This window comes from Rhinichthys klamathensis, unplaced genomic scaffold (genome assembly GCF_029890125.1).
Source record: "Rhinichthys klamathensis goyatoka isolate OS25496 unplaced genomic scaffold, OSU_Roscu_1.1 h1tg000133l_1, whole genome shotgun sequence".
Lineage (NCBI taxonomy): Eukaryota > Metazoa > Chordata > Actinopteri > Cypriniformes > Leuciscidae > Rhinichthys > Rhinichthys klamathensis.
Window position 1 is genome coordinate 4,780,353 of NW_026606668.1, and position 15,609 is coordinate 4,795,961.

Consider the following 15,609-nt stretch of genomic DNA (forward strand, 5'->3'; position numbering starts at 1 on the left):
ACCGCTTAAAGCCACTTCGGTGTTAGTGGGCAAAGCTTATACGGCAGCAGGTCAAGCTGGAGCATGTCTGCATACTATGGCAGTGCTCCAGGCTTATCAAGCTGACCTGCTGGGGGATCTGGATAGTAGTGAGGGAGTCAGTCATGACGATATTCGTGAACTTCGTCGGGCTACCGATCTTTCTCTCAGGGCTACTAAGGAGACCGCCAGAGCAATTGGGCGGTCTATGGCAGCCTTGGTAGCTACTGAGAGACATTTATGGTTAAATCTGTCTGAAATTAAAGAAAAAGATCGAGCTTTTTTATTAGGTGCTCCGCTTGAACCTTCTGGTCTCTTCGGCGACGCAGTCCACGCGGTCGTCGAGAGATTTCAGGAGTCAAAGAAACAAGCGGACGTTTTTAAAAAGTTTATCCCTCGCCGGGTCCAGCCCCCTGGGACTGCTGGGCGTGAGCAGCCCCAGCCGTCGAGCTCATCATATCGTGTGCATCAGAAAGAGAGTGTTGCGTCTCGTGCACCTCCACGTAGAGACTGGAGACGGACGCAACCCTCTCAACCGAAGTCTTCTAAGTCGAAGCCGGATCTGAGGACCGTTCTTCAGGCGAAGAAGACTTCGGTTCAAAAAAAAAAAAAAAAAGGTCCTGATGTTCATGCATCAGGCCTGTGAGGACAGCCCCGACCGAAGTGGAGCGGTGTACACCTCATTATACGGTGCCCGTTCCATTTCGGGGTCCTCACGAGACCGTTCTGCCAACCCTGCCACCCTTGGTGCTTCAGGGCGCAGCGGTCTCCAGCGAGTCGCTGATGCTATGCTGCGGCACAGCATCGGTTTCGCGCCCTCTGAGGGGGGCCTTAGAGCGGCCAGTTCAGGTAGTTCCTGCCATTATGTTTCAGGCTCCGGAATTGGCTGTCTCGATAACACCAGAGACCAGCCTCGAGAGGCTGGTTCCCTTAGTAAATTTTCTGGCAGCGTGGAAGCTTCTGCCGAATATTTCTCATTGGGTCCTGCAGATTGTAGAGAAAGGATACAGAATCCAGTTTGGTTCTCGTCCTCCTCGTTACAACGGGGTGCTGCCCACAGTGGTGCATCCCGAGCAGGCTCTGGCAATGGAGCAAGAGGTAAAGGCCCTGTTAGCAAAGGAAGCTATAGAACAGGTGTACTCACCCGACAGAGAGTCGGGTTTTTACAGCCGTTATTTCATTGTTCCAAAAAAGGATGGGGGGTTGCGTCCCATTTTAGATCTTCGTCTGTTGAATCGTTCAGTACAGAAACTCAAGTTCAAGATGCTGACACTCAAACAGATCGTGACTCAAATCAGATCCGAGGACTGGTTTGTCACGATAGATCTGAAGGACGCCTACTTCCATATCTCCATCCTCCCTCAGCACAGGAAGTTCCTAAGGTTTTCTTTCGGGGGCAAAGAATACCAATATCGGGTTCTTCCTTTCGATCTAGCTTTATCACCCCGCACGTTCACGAAATGCGTGGATGCAGCTCTAGCCCCTCTCAGGCTTCAGGGCATACGTATTCTGAACTACACCGACGACTGGCTGATTCTGGCGGAATCAGAGCAGTTGGCGGTTCGGCACCGAGGTGTCGTTCTCGCCCATATGCAGATGTTGGGGTTGAGGCTCAACGCCAAGAAGAGTGTTCTTTCTCCAGTACAGAGAACCACTTTCCTTGGTGTGGTATGGGATTCAGTGACGATGCGGGCCACTCTATCGCCCGTTCGTGTAGCTGCTATCCTGACAGCCACCAAAGAGCTAAAGCTAGGCCAGTCACGCACTGTGAAACAGTTCGAGAGACTGTTGGGTCTCTTGGCGGCAGCGTCCAACGTGATTCCTTTTGGCCTGCTGTACATGAGACCTTTACAGTGGTGGCTAAGGACCAGAGGGTTCTCCCCGAGGGGAAACCCACTTCGTATGATCAAGGTCACGCGGCGGTGCCTTCGTGCCTTAATTATATGGAGGAAACATTGGTTCTTAACCCAGGGTCCGGTATTGGGAGCTCTTTGCCATCGTGTTACGATCTCGACAGATGCTTCCCTCACCGGCTGGGGAGCGGTAATGGAAGGCTGCTCGGTTCAGGGTCTGTGGAAAAGTCATCATCTTTCGTGGCACATCAATTGCCTGGAGATGATGGCTGTCTTCAATGCGTTGAGACAGTTTCTCCCAGACCTGAGGGGCCATCATGTGCTTGTACGAACAGACAACACATCAGTGGTCTCTTATCTGAACCGTCAGGGGGGTCTGCGGTCGCGTCCGCTCTGCAAACTGGCGCACCAGATCCTCCTGTGGTCTCTGGGGAAGGTACTCTCCCTGAGGGCAGTGTATATTCCTGGGGACCAGAATGTGGGGGCAGACATCCTGTCGAGGCAGGAGCTGAGGCCAGGGGACTGGAGACTCCACCCCGAGGCGGTGGAGAAAATTTGGGAGTTTTACGGCCAAGCAGAGGTGGATCTGTTTGCGTCTCAGCACACGACGCACTGTCCACTTTGGTTCTCCCTTACTCACCCAGCCCCCCTGGGGCTGGATGCTATGGTGCAGACGTGGCCGAGGCTACGTCTGTACGCATTTCCCCCTGTTGCTCTGCTCCCAGGAGTTCTGGAACGAGTCCGCCAGTACGGAATAAGCCTACTGCTTGTAGCACCACGCTGGCCGAGTCGGATCTGGTTTGCGGACCTGATCCATCTCTTAGACGGTCCTCCCTTGGAGATCCCGATCAGGAGAGACCTTCTGTCTCAGGCCGGGGGCACAATATTTCACCCTCGACCAGAGATTTGGAACCTGTGGGTTTGGCCTCTGAGGGGGCCCAACTCATAGAGAGTGGTCTCTCAGCTGAGGCTGCTGAGACCATCCTAAGCTCCAGAGCTCCAGCTACTAGGAAACTATATGCGCTGAAATGGAAAGTTTTTTTCTGTATGGTGTCACCGACATCAGTGGGATCCGGTAAACTGTTCTGTGAACACAGTACTCGAGTTCTTGCAGGAGCGCTTTACGTCAGGTTTATGTCCTTCCACACTTAAGGTTTACGTGGCGGCCATTGCGGCTTACCACGCCCTTGTTGGGGGTACATCGTTGGGTCGAGACCCCCTGATTACACGTTTCCTTCGTGGCACATTGAGGCTGAGGCCTGCAACTCGCACTAGGGTGCCAGCTTGGGATTTGGCAATAGTACTAGAAGGCCTGTCTAGGGCTCCATTCGAGCCCTTAGATTCGGTTTCAGAGAAATTTCTTACCCTTAAGACTATCTTTCTGCTAGCTATTTCATCCCTTAAGAGAGTTGGAGACCTTCAGGCCCTTTCGGTTTCCCCCACTTGCCTTGAGTTTGCACCGGGGATGGTCAAGGCATTCTTATATCCAAAACAGGGATACGTCCCTAAGGTGCCGACCTTGATTCCGAGGCCTATCGTGCTGCAGGCTTTCTGTCCTCCTCCTTTTACATCTGCGGACCAGGAAAGGCTGAACCTCTTGTGTCCAGTGCGAGCACTGGATACTTATGTTCATCGGACATCTTCTATGAGGAAGTCCGACCAGTTATTTATTTGCTTTGGATCACCTAAGAAGGGTCTTCCTGCTTCTAAACAGACGGTTAGTAAGTGGATAGTCGAGGCTATTTCACTTGCATACGAGTACTCTGACCATCCGTGTCCCTTGGTGGTCAGAGCTCACTCAACGAGGGGTATGGCGGCCTCTAAAGCCTTGTTATTTGGGGTTTCCCTCCAAGACGTTTGTGATGCGGCAGGCTGGTCCTCACCGCTCACATTCGTCAGGTTTTACAGTTTGGACCTGGATGCTGCCCCAGGTTCTCAGGTGCTTAGTGCTTAGTTCCAACAGACTGACACTCAGGTACTTGGAATTCTGGCGTTTTGGGTATTCTCGTTCCCAAAGCGTCAAGTGACGCATCGCGAGTTCCCTCGAAAGGGAACGTCTCAGGTTACTACTGTAACCATAGTTCCCTGAGAAAGGGAACGAGACGATGCGTCACCCTGCCATACTTCCTGCTTCCCTGTGATCGGCTTGCTTCGACTTTTTGAAGCTAATGCCGCGTTTCACCGGGTGAGCCTTTATCCCTTCCTGGTCATGACGTCACCCGCCCGTGACGCTCATTCTTTCCATTGGACTAGTTGACATTGATGCTCAGACGCATGCACGCTGGGGGCGTTCCCAAAGCGTCAAGTGACGCATCGTCTCGTTCCCTTTCTCAGGGAACTATGGTTACAGTAGTAACCTGAGACGTTTCTTCACTGTTGTTTCAAGCCTTTTGATGCTTTCTAAAATGAAAAGAAGACAATTTTAGTTAAAGCACATATCACCACATTTCCTCATTTCTGCACAACCAATTAAACATATAATGATCAAAGCTGGAGTCGATTCTTATAAACTTGGCCTGCAGGGCAGCAGACAGTTGTCTTCACCACAGTCCATCCTCACATGAGCTTAAATGAGCTTAACAAAATTAAATGTGAGAGAGAGAGAGAGACCAATAAAGCCAGAGAAGCAAGAACGACGTATATACACGTCATCCCCCTCAACTTAACTCACTTTATTGTCACTACATTATTTACAGGTAAATGATGTGGGAAAAGCTTAGGTGCGTAGACATTGCACAATATACAAGAAACAATACATACAATACATACACACACATATACAATGTACACAAATACTATAAAATATACATAAATATACCCAATCAGTGCTGACAGCAGAATCGATGAATATACAATACACATGTATTATACATAAATGAAACGTCAATGAGAACTCAAATGGCTAATGATGGAGGGCAGTTGATGAGAAGTTGGGTTCAGGATAACTGATGCGAGAACTCCTGTCATAATGCATTCGAATTTCACAGAGTGTGTGCACATACGCTGTGACAAGATGCAGCAAGTGGGTGAGAAAAGAGTGACACACAGGGGTGAAGGTTTGTGTTGTGAATGAATGAGTGTGGCATACGGAGTGCAGACACAGTTAGAAGAGATAAAAAAGAAAGACAATTCTGTCATCATTTACTCACCCTCATGTTCCAAACCTGTATGACCCTCTTTCATCTGTGTTTTTTTGTCCAAACAATGAAAGTCATTGAGATCCAATGTTGCTAGGACCCCAGTGATTTTCACTGCACGGACAAAAACAGTCAAAACATTGTACAAAATATCTAATTTTGTGTTCCACAGAAGACAAGTCATACAAGTTTAGAACAACATGAGGGTGCAAATTGAGGGTGAATTCCATTAGTGGAATGGGTCTTGATGCATTCAGACTGCGGAAGTGTACAAGACCTTTTAAAGAAATACTAAAACACTAAGGAGATTAACAACTTTACTCTTTGAGAGCAAATGTTTAAATACCTAAAGCCTTTACCATAATGTAAGTTTGTATGCTTTCTGTTAATACAGCTGGTGCTTTACTGCCTAGCCAGCTGTGATTGTGTTCATATAAAAGCAGGTGTAAAGGAGGGAAAGCCCTCCAAAGAGACCTGAGACTAGTTCTCTGTAGTTGACTGTGCACTGGAGGATGAAGAGATGTGTATTCTGGCAAGGGATGCATTAACTCTTGTGGGTATCTATCTAGAAAGGTTCGGTTCAATCTCAGAACGATAGCAGAAATGATAGAAGTCTTCTAGATTGCTGTCTTAAACTGACACTTTACTATCTTTAATGGAAATATTATCCATGCTCTTAAGCACAGAATCAACTGTAGATAATTCATAAACAGAATCTATGCTAAAAGACCATGTTTGACACAATTGAGCTTTTGGCATTATGAAAGTAAAATCCTTCATGTAAGAGTTAGTGATTGCTGTGAGCATAATCCAACTCTTTGAGGGCTGCTGAGAATAGGGAGGATGAGAATGAAAGAATCCTATCCAAAAACACCTTGTGTGGCGTGATGGGAAATATCTCACCATTGGATGCAGGGTTAGACTGGTGCAGTAGTACAAACTGGATGCAAAATTTTGACAATTACAATTTATTATCCATAGAATGTAATCATAAGGCATTTGTAATCAATGGAAATTGCCTATAAGCCAATTCAGCTAAAAAATGTCAACAAGGTTTATTAAACACAAAGGGCAATGAGGCGTAGCAGTGCGCGTGAGACACAAACAACAACCGACAATAAACTCAGGAGACAGCAGAACTTAATTACAGACTCAAAAAAGATAATTAATCAAAACACAGCTAACAAGGAAATAATAATGACTGTAATCATGGTAACTAAAGATTGGTGGGAAAATCAATCAGCCACGCCGAGCCTGCGCTTCACGTCAGCCACGCCGAGCCTGCGCTTCGCTTCAGCCCTGCCAAGCCTGAGCTTCACTTCAGCCCTGACGCGCCTGAGCTTCACTTCAGCCCTGACGAGCCTGAGCTTCTCTTCAGCCCTGACAAGCCTGAGCTTCACTTCAGCCCTGACGAGCCTGAGCTTCATTCCAGCCCCGAGCCTTCTCCGCTGGTCCCCTCCAACCCCGAGCCTTCACCACTGTTCCCGTCCAGCCCGGAGCCTGTCCCGGTCCCCGAGCACGTCCCTGAGCCTGTCACTCCCCACAAGAAAATTGGGGGGGGATATAGGCCACCGAAGGGGCGTCTCCGCCATGGCCACCCGAAGGGGCGTCTCCGCCATGGACACCCGAAGGGGCGTCACCGCCATGGCCGTCCGAACGGGCGTCACCGCCATGGCTGTCCGAACAGCCTGCCCCGCCTTGGCCACCTACACTGCCAGCTCCACCCTGGCAGCCTGCACATTCTGCTCCGCCCTGGAGACTTTTATGCTCAGGGTAGGCCACGTCCTCGTCAACCTCCAGGGCATCCACCCCCCCACCCCTGTTGATGTTCTACGGCGCCAGGTCGCGCCTTTTTGGGAGGGGGCGTAATGTTACATGTATGTCCTGTGTTTCCCCCTGCTTAGTGTTTTTGGTTTAGTCCTGTCAGTTTTCCTGCTCGTCGTTAGTGTTCAGTTCATTCACCTGTGTTTAGTTAATTTGCCCCAGCTGTGCCTTGTTTCCCTAATCTGTTTTCTGTGTATTTAAACCCTGTGTTCTCCCTCACTCCTTGTCCGTTCTCGTTTATGTCAAGCGTGTGTTAATGTTCCTGAGTTCCTCATTATTAAAAATCTTGTTTCCTGTTCCTCCTGGTCTTCTCGTGATTCCTGGTATACCACGTATCGTAACACACACAGCAAAAAATTCCTCATCTACAAATCATCTCGATAAAGAGCTTTTTTCCTCTTCTCCCAGGCTTTCTCAAGATAGTTGGCTAATGTATATGCAGTGTTGGGCGGTAGCGTCGCTACAAGTAGTGACACTACCAGTTTAACTACATTTCTCAGTAGCGTGGTGGTAGCGTCGCTTTTTTCTGAATCAAATAGCTTTTCAGTAGTGAAGCTCTTTTTTTGATTGAGTAGTGCGGTAGCGTCCACTCCACACAAGCTACATTTTCCCAAGCATTTCTAAAGCTCAAGCTCAAATCGGAAATACAACTGCTAAGTATCACTGATGCTGGATCAGTAGTGACGGCGACTTCTTCTTGTTTTACGGTGGTTGACAACCCGGGCCATATGATTTTACCGCAATGAGGAAAATATGGACTGAATCGCGGTAGGCTATCCATGCATAAAAACGAAATTTACAGTATAACGCAGAATTTCATGGAATTTGTCAGATCTTGGATGAAAAGAAGTTAAGTAAACTTAAATAAAATCGCGATATAGACTAGTGTCTGTGAATATTAAGCCGCATAAAGACTATTTAAAAAGGAATCATGCATGTTCTGCTGCGTGTCTCTGTGAAGGAATGGCTCAAACGCGCGGATTAATTTATCACACACACACACACACACACACACACACACACACACACTGAAGCACGCTTGTGATGTTTTCAGCCTATGAGGACATTAATGCATGCACTTCATCTACACAGCCGCTCTGACTCTGAGAGTCACTTTAGCAGCATTTTAGCTTGATTTGAGAAAAACTATCGTCATATCAAAAAAACACAGAGAGAAAGGTCTACATGGTAACCTGTCAAAATAAAAGTGTTAAGTAGTTAAACTAGGATTGTGTTCTAAGGTGGTTCTAATGTCTCTAGCCTTCCTCTTGGTGTGTCGATCAAAACACAGGAATGGATCAGGACAGTCTGATTCAATCAAAGGGGTTAATTGTACACTGAGAATGCGTTGGTCTGTGTGAGGTATGTGTGTGGTTCTACAATAAAACATAAATAAAGAAATAATCAGCATAACATGACTTGACTGTTATACTAAAATGAATCACAATATACATCACATTGCATTACCCTATATAATATACATAACTAAACTGGACCAATACGATGCAATTTGGCGCCGTCATTGTTTAAATAGAAACAATCGGCACGTTGAAACCGAAAGTGTCCATATGAATATCACACAGCGCACTATACAGTACTCCCATACGAACCTAACAAAGAATTAAGTATAATACCATAGTAACATAAATAAACAGGTATGGAAAAGGCTGAAGATATCCTCAAACGATATCGTGAACACAGCTCGTGAATGCACCGAACGCGCAAGCTTAGTTCTCACACTCTTCATTCTGACTAACAGCGGACAAATACCATAGTGCATTTGAAAATAAATACTATTATATTAACAAGGATTGTCTACTGATCAAAACGGGTACTCACAATCAGTAAGAGACGCACACTATAGCACACAAAATAAGGGTTAATTCTCCCGGTCCCGTGCAAGTCTCTCTCACTCGCGCTTCATTCGGCTGCGTCAGGGCGATGATTGACAGGTGCACTAAGCCCCACCTTTCCAACATTGCCACCCCAAAATTTATTAAGAAATTTGCTCCGTTGGAAATGAGTTCAGGGTTACTGTTGGTTGTCTTCACTCCCAGGATGGTCATCCTCTTCAGGGATTTCAGGAAGAACTATTAGACGAGCTATAGGCCGAGTATACGTTCTGTCTTTTATCTGTATCTCCGCTGTTCTGACACGGCCATCGGCTCCTGGGTAGACTTTCAGAATTCTTCCAATCTGCCATAGGGACCGAGGTAGTTGGGGGTCAACCAACATGGCTACAGTGCCAGGCTCGATGTTAGGTGATGGTCTTTGCCACTTTCCTCTCGTCTGCATTGCCGGTAGATAGTGCCTTATAAATGCAGACCAGAATCTGTCAGCTAATACCTGGGAGTGTCTCCATCTCCGCTTTGTGAGGAGTTCAGACTCCGGATACACCACCTGGGGCAAGGAACCGTCTGGCCGCCCCATCAGCAGGCAATTTGGAGTGACTGGGTCCAGATCAGCCAGATCTGCCGAAACATATCCTAAAGGCTTAGAATTTAGGATGGCTTCAATCTCAATCAAAACTGTCTGAAGCACTTCTTCGGACACCGTTTCTGAACCTTGGGTTGCACGAAGGGCAGCCTTTACAGACCGGATCTCCCTCTCCCACACACCTCCAAAGTGCGGAGAGGCCGGAGGATTGAAGTGGAAACTGATCCTTTGTTTGGCTAACAGCTGTTGTAAGTCTGGACTGAGTTGGTTGAAAGATTCCCGGAGTTCTGTCTCTCCACCTCGGAAGTTGGTGCCCTGGTCGGAGTACAGTTCGGCAGGCTGGCCACGTCGACCAATGAACCTTCTCAGTGCCATCAGAAAGGCATCACTGTTCATTGAGGCCAGCACTTCTATGTGCACCGCACGGGTGGTGAGACACTTGAATAGGAGGCCCCATCTCTTCTCTACCTGGCGTCCCAATGTCACCACCAGTGGCCCAAAACAGTCCATTCCTGCTGAGTAAAATGCCGGCTTAAACAATCTGAGCCTTGGAGGAGGGAGATCAGCCATCTGCTGTGTTGCTGGCTTTGACCTCCACTTACAACAGTCGAGACATGCCCTTTGGTGCTTCCTGATTGCCTCCCTACCTCTCAGAATCCACTTTCCTGCGGAGCTCAGCAAACACCCGCTCAGGTCCTGGATGGTGAAGTCGAGTGTCATAGTCCTTGATCAGTAGCTGAGTGTTAGGATGATGAGAGTCAAGTACAATAGGGTGCACGGTTGCTGGGTCAAGGGCTTCCACTCTCCTCAGTCGTCCTCCGACTCTGATGAGTTGGTTTTCAGAGTCAAATACAGGAGAGAGACATAGTAACCGACTGTTGGAGCGAACTGACTTGTTGGATTTTAGCAGCTGGAAATCCTCAGGGAAACTATCTAGCTGTATCTTTCTCAGGGCAACAGTTTCTGCCTCTCTGTAGGTACCTGCTGGTGGAGATTTATCCTGGGCAGCCGCCCCATGCAGCTCCTGTGCAACTGCGTCAACCAAATCTTTCCAGTGGTTGTATTTCCTTTCATTAGTCAACGGCACAGTGTTAGTGATCCCACAGAAGAATCCTCCTTTAAGTTCAGCTGCATCTTCAGAGTTCGGAAAGCATGAGGTGGGCTGAGAGGGCCACTCCTCCTGTGGTTGCAGTAGGAACTTCGGACCTTGAAGCCATCTGTTGGGGCCGATAAAGTCTTGCAGTCTCTTGCCCCGAGTCAGGTCATCAGCAGGGTTTCCTTCAGAATTTATGTATCGCCATTCTGTCCGGTCGGTCAACTCCTGAATCTCTGCTACCCGGGTGCCCACAAAGACTTTGTACCTACAGGACTCAGAAAGGAGCCAGTGGAGGACAATAGTAGAGTCAGTCCAACAGGTGACCTTGTCCCATTTCAGAGTGAGCTCAGTTGTGAGCAACTTCGCCAACTGTGCACCTACCAAGGCGGCGCAGAGCTCGAGCCTCGGTACTGACTGTCGCTTTCGTGGGGCCACTTTAGACCGGGCTAGAAGAAAGGCAAGGTGGAGTTCCCCCTGGCGACCTTCCGAACGCAGATAAGCAACAGCCCCATATGCCTTCTCAGAGGCATCACTGAAAACGTGAATCTCCCGGCGTACATCTGATTGATCCATATAGGAGGGGTTATAGCACCTGGGAACTGTCACCTGCGATGGGAATTTAAGCTCCTCTTCCCAGTCTGTCCATGCTTGCCTGAGCTCACCTGGGAGTTGTGGATCATCCCAGTCCCGGTGGTTTAGCCAAAGCTGCTGCACGATCACCTTGGCTCTGGTAGTATAGGGAAGGATGATGCCAAGGGGGTCGTACTGACTTGCCAGCACCCTATAGATGCTCCGCATTGTCAAGGCATTGTATGTGACAGGTCGGTGTTTGAACCCAAGATGGTCCAGCTCGCAGTGCCAGCTTAGGCCCAACGTTGACTCTCGTGGGTCGGCTTTGTCTTGAGAAAGCCACAACTCCAGCTTAGGGGACCTGGCTTCGGGAGGTAGATGACTGACAACTTCTGCTGCATTACTGGCCCACTGCCGGATGTCAAAACCACCAGAGGATAGGAGGGTACGTAACTTATCCACTAACAGTCGTGCTTCTTGAACAGAACTCAAACTTTGGAGACAATTGTCCACGTAGAAGCATCTGTCTACAGAGAATCTTACATCCTCATCAGGTGTACTGGGTAGCGCCACGTGTCGCTGAAGAGCGAAGGACGCACAGCAGGGGCTGCACGTAGTCCCAAAGGGAAGTACTTGCCACTCATAAGTATCTGGAGGGTCATCCCGACACAGGTCACGCCATAAAAACCGCAGGAGTGGTCTATCCTCAGGCAGTAGCAGGACCTGATGAAACATCCCGCGTATATCCCCACTTATGGCCACACTATGCTCCCTAAACCGCAGGAGGACACCCAGAAGAGAAGGGCTCAAGACTGGACCCGGTAGTAAGGAGTTATTAAGATTTAGCCCCTTATACTCGAAAGAACAGTTAAACACTAAGCGGTTCTTATCATTGTGAGTGACCATATGGTGTGGGATATACCACTTCTCTCCTGTGGCCTCCTCTCCCTCATTCTGCAGTTTGATGGCAGCACCAGTCAACTCCAGCTTATTTATCTCAGACTTATAAATCTCCGCTTTCTCTGGTGACCGAACAAGCCAACGCTCCATGCCTCTGAGACTAGGCATTACTGCTTCCTTAGGAGCACAGAAGAAGGGGGAGTCCTTCCTGCGCAATAAAGGCGTTGCATAGCGGAGGATGCCGTTAACTTCAACCCGAGTTGTCTTAGTCTCCAAGAGACTGATAGCCTCTTGGTCCTCTTTGGATCGGGTGACCTGCTTCTCACAGCGGTAGGGTAAGACATCAATCTGCCACAGCCTTTCAACATCCTTTTTCAGCTCTAGTTCAGCAGGGGTGAGGGATATGAAGAAGCACTGTTGTGGTGACAGCTGATCCTTCAAGAATCTTGCTGGTCCCTGCAAGGTCCATCCGAGCCTAGTCTGAACAGCTGCAGGTCCCCCAGAGGGGCCCAGACGAACAGGTGATATGGGAGTAATGAGGTGCGTATTATCAGCTCCAATCAGTAATAGTGGGCTTACTCCATCGAAAGACTGCAGTGGAAGGTTCTTCAGGTGCTGATACTTCTCCAGGACACTCGGAGGGTAAGAATGGTCCGCTAGACCAAGGCACTCGGCAGTGAAGGCAGCTGAGATTCTAAATATTTTCTGTGGCTGAGTTACTGGAGAAATCTGGAAAGAGACTACGGCACCATTGACAGTCTGAACATCCTGGCGGATAGTACGCAGAGCTAAGCTCTCCATGGGACCATGAATTCCGAGTTTGATGGCTGCAGGGGATAGAAGAATCGTCCTCTCCGAACCATCATCCAGGACGGCATAAGTATCCAGGGTCCTATCTTTGTGACGGAGCAGAACTCTGACAACCTTGAGGAGAACTTTCCTACATCCTGTAGGTTTATCCAGATACAGGGTTTTAGTCGCTGAATTAACCAGACAAGATCCTTCAGTCACTGGTTTGGAGTTCACTTCATGAAGAATTTGCAGGTGTCTGCCTTTACAGATACTACATGGCTTTTTGAGGTTACACTTAGCCGCTGGGTGTGCACGTCCACAGCGCCAACAACGGTGATTCGCCTGGATCCAATCTGTGATCTGCTGTTTGTTGAAGGACTTGAAGGTATCACACTGACTGAGGTAATGGTATTTTTTGTCACAATACGGACAGAAAGCTTTGGGCTGTGCTTTGGTGATCCCTGAACTGGCTAATGGAATCAGAGCTGGTCCGATAGGTAATTTGGCAGGGCTCTCATCCGATCCATGAAGTACAGTAGCTGAACGTCCAGCAGGGTTTGTCACTCTCCCCCGGTCCGTCTTCTGCTCTACCCTCCGCCGACGGTCCGAAGTTTGACTCTCACTGCTCTGACACCACGCTTCATACTGTAACCATTCAGAGAAGTCTAGGAGGTTGTACACTGCACCCGGACGACGGAACATGTTTCTTCTGAACTCTGACCTCATTTCAGGAGGTAGTTTGCTTAGCAGCCTCTCCACATGCGAACCACATCTTAATTCCGACTGACCTTCATGGCCCAAAGTCTCCAGCATACCGACAAGGGATCTGATTTGCAAGGCGAACTTGTCAAAGGCTGCTGTATCACCTCGTCGTATATCAGGAGCATCCATCACCTTAGCTATCCTTCTGAGGGCTAGCTTGTAAGGTTGTCCGAACCTCTCAGTCAGAGCTGCCATAGTATCGCTATACGGGAAATGTGAGTTGAGATAGGAGTCAGCCACCAGGCGGGCTTCATCTAATCTCAAATGATCCATCAATATCTGATAGCGGAAGAGCTCAGTCGCATCATAAGGTAAAAGGTTTTCCAGAGCAAGCTTTAGTCTAGTGAACTCACTAGGATCTCCCGTGATGAAGTCTGGAATGGTCGGTGTAGGCCCACGGTAGGTCTTCTCTCTCTCATCTGGATGCAAAGTGGAAGCTCTGGGCGTAGGTGTCACACACCTAGGTCTCCTTGGCTTATACCTTTCATGAGGTTGAGGCAGGTAAGCAGCCCTAACAGGCTCAAACCTCTGTTCTGGATACCAACTTGGATCATGGGCGTAGGTATCGTACTCATTGAGTGGTGGAGGTAATCTGCGAGAAGTAGGTGGGACAGCTTCATCTGGATAGCTGGCTGGAGGGAAGTCATAATAATTAGGGGGCTTAACTGACTGTGTGACTTCTTGCTTGGCAGGCAATCCAGTTTGTATATGATCTCTCATTACTTGAAGCTCACTAAGCATCTTACCCAAGAAATCTACCATCACATGTTCCCTTAATGGCTCCTCAGCATTCCTCTCTGGGTGGTTAGACAGAAAAGAACCATCTCTATAGTCCACAGTCTGCTTCGGGGTTGAGAATGAGCTGTAATCCTCTTTAAGGGCAGACGAATCTGAGTTCACCGGTGCAGCAACTGTGCTGGCCAACCGCATTGACTGCCGGTTGGTAGATGAGTGGAGAAGTGGTGTTGGAAGAGACTCAGAGCGCAACATGGGTTGCGAAGGCCTGCGTGCTGAGTCACAGACAGTTTGTGAAGATAATTGAACCTCAGTCTCTTCCCAAGGCCGATGATATGGTGAAAACTGAGGTTGAGTAAAAGGCATGGGAGCTCTCACCTGATGTCTTTCATAGGAATGCTCTCTGTTATAAGCAGCCGGCGACCATTCGTCCACCACGTTCCAGGAATACTGACTCACGGGACTAGAGGCTCTGTCAGAGGGGGAGGGAGAAATCCTGGCAGCATCTGATGGATTTCCTCTCTGTGGCTCCTCTGCAGCATAAGACATCATTGGCTGTCTGATCGGTCTATGTCGTGCAGCTGTGAGATCGTAGTCCTCGAGACAGGCAGGAGTGCGAACATGGCGTTGAGGTCTGCCACCATCTGCATATACCCCTTCTGGTTCCATATCAGAGCTGATAGATCCCACTTTATCCAAGAGCAATGGCCGATATCCGGCTCGAAGGACCAATTTGTTAAGTAGTTAAACTAGGATTGTGTTCTAAGGTGGTTCTAATGTCTCTAGCCTTCCTCTTGGTGTGTCGATCAAAACACAGGAATGGATCAGGACAGTCTGATTCAATCAAAGGGGTTTATTGTACACTGAGTACTTGACTGTTGGTCTGTGTGAGGTATGTGTGTGGTTCTACAATAAAACATAAATAAAGAAATAATCAGCATAACATGACTTGACTGTTATACTAAAATGAATCACAATACACATCACATTGCATTACACTATATAATATACATAACTAAACTGGACCAATACGATGCAATTTGGCGCCGTCATTGTTTAAATAGACATAATCGGCACGTTGAAACCGAAAGTGTCCATATGAATATCACACAGCGCACTATACAGTACTCCCATACGAACCTACAAAGAATTAAGTATAATACCATAGTAACATAAATAAACAGGTATGGAAAAGGCTGAAGATATCCTCAAACGATATTATATTGTGAACACAGCTCGTGAATGCATCGAACGCGCAAGCTTAGTTCTCACACTCTTCATTCTGACTAACAGCGGACAAATACCATAGTGCATTTGAAAATAAATACTATTATATTAACAAGGATTGTCTACTGATCAAAACGGGTACTCACAATCAGTAAGAGACGCACACTATAGCACACAAAATAAGGGTTAATTCTCCCGGTCCCGTGCAAGTCTCTCTCACTCGCGCTTCATTCGGCTGCGTCAGGGCGATGATTGACAG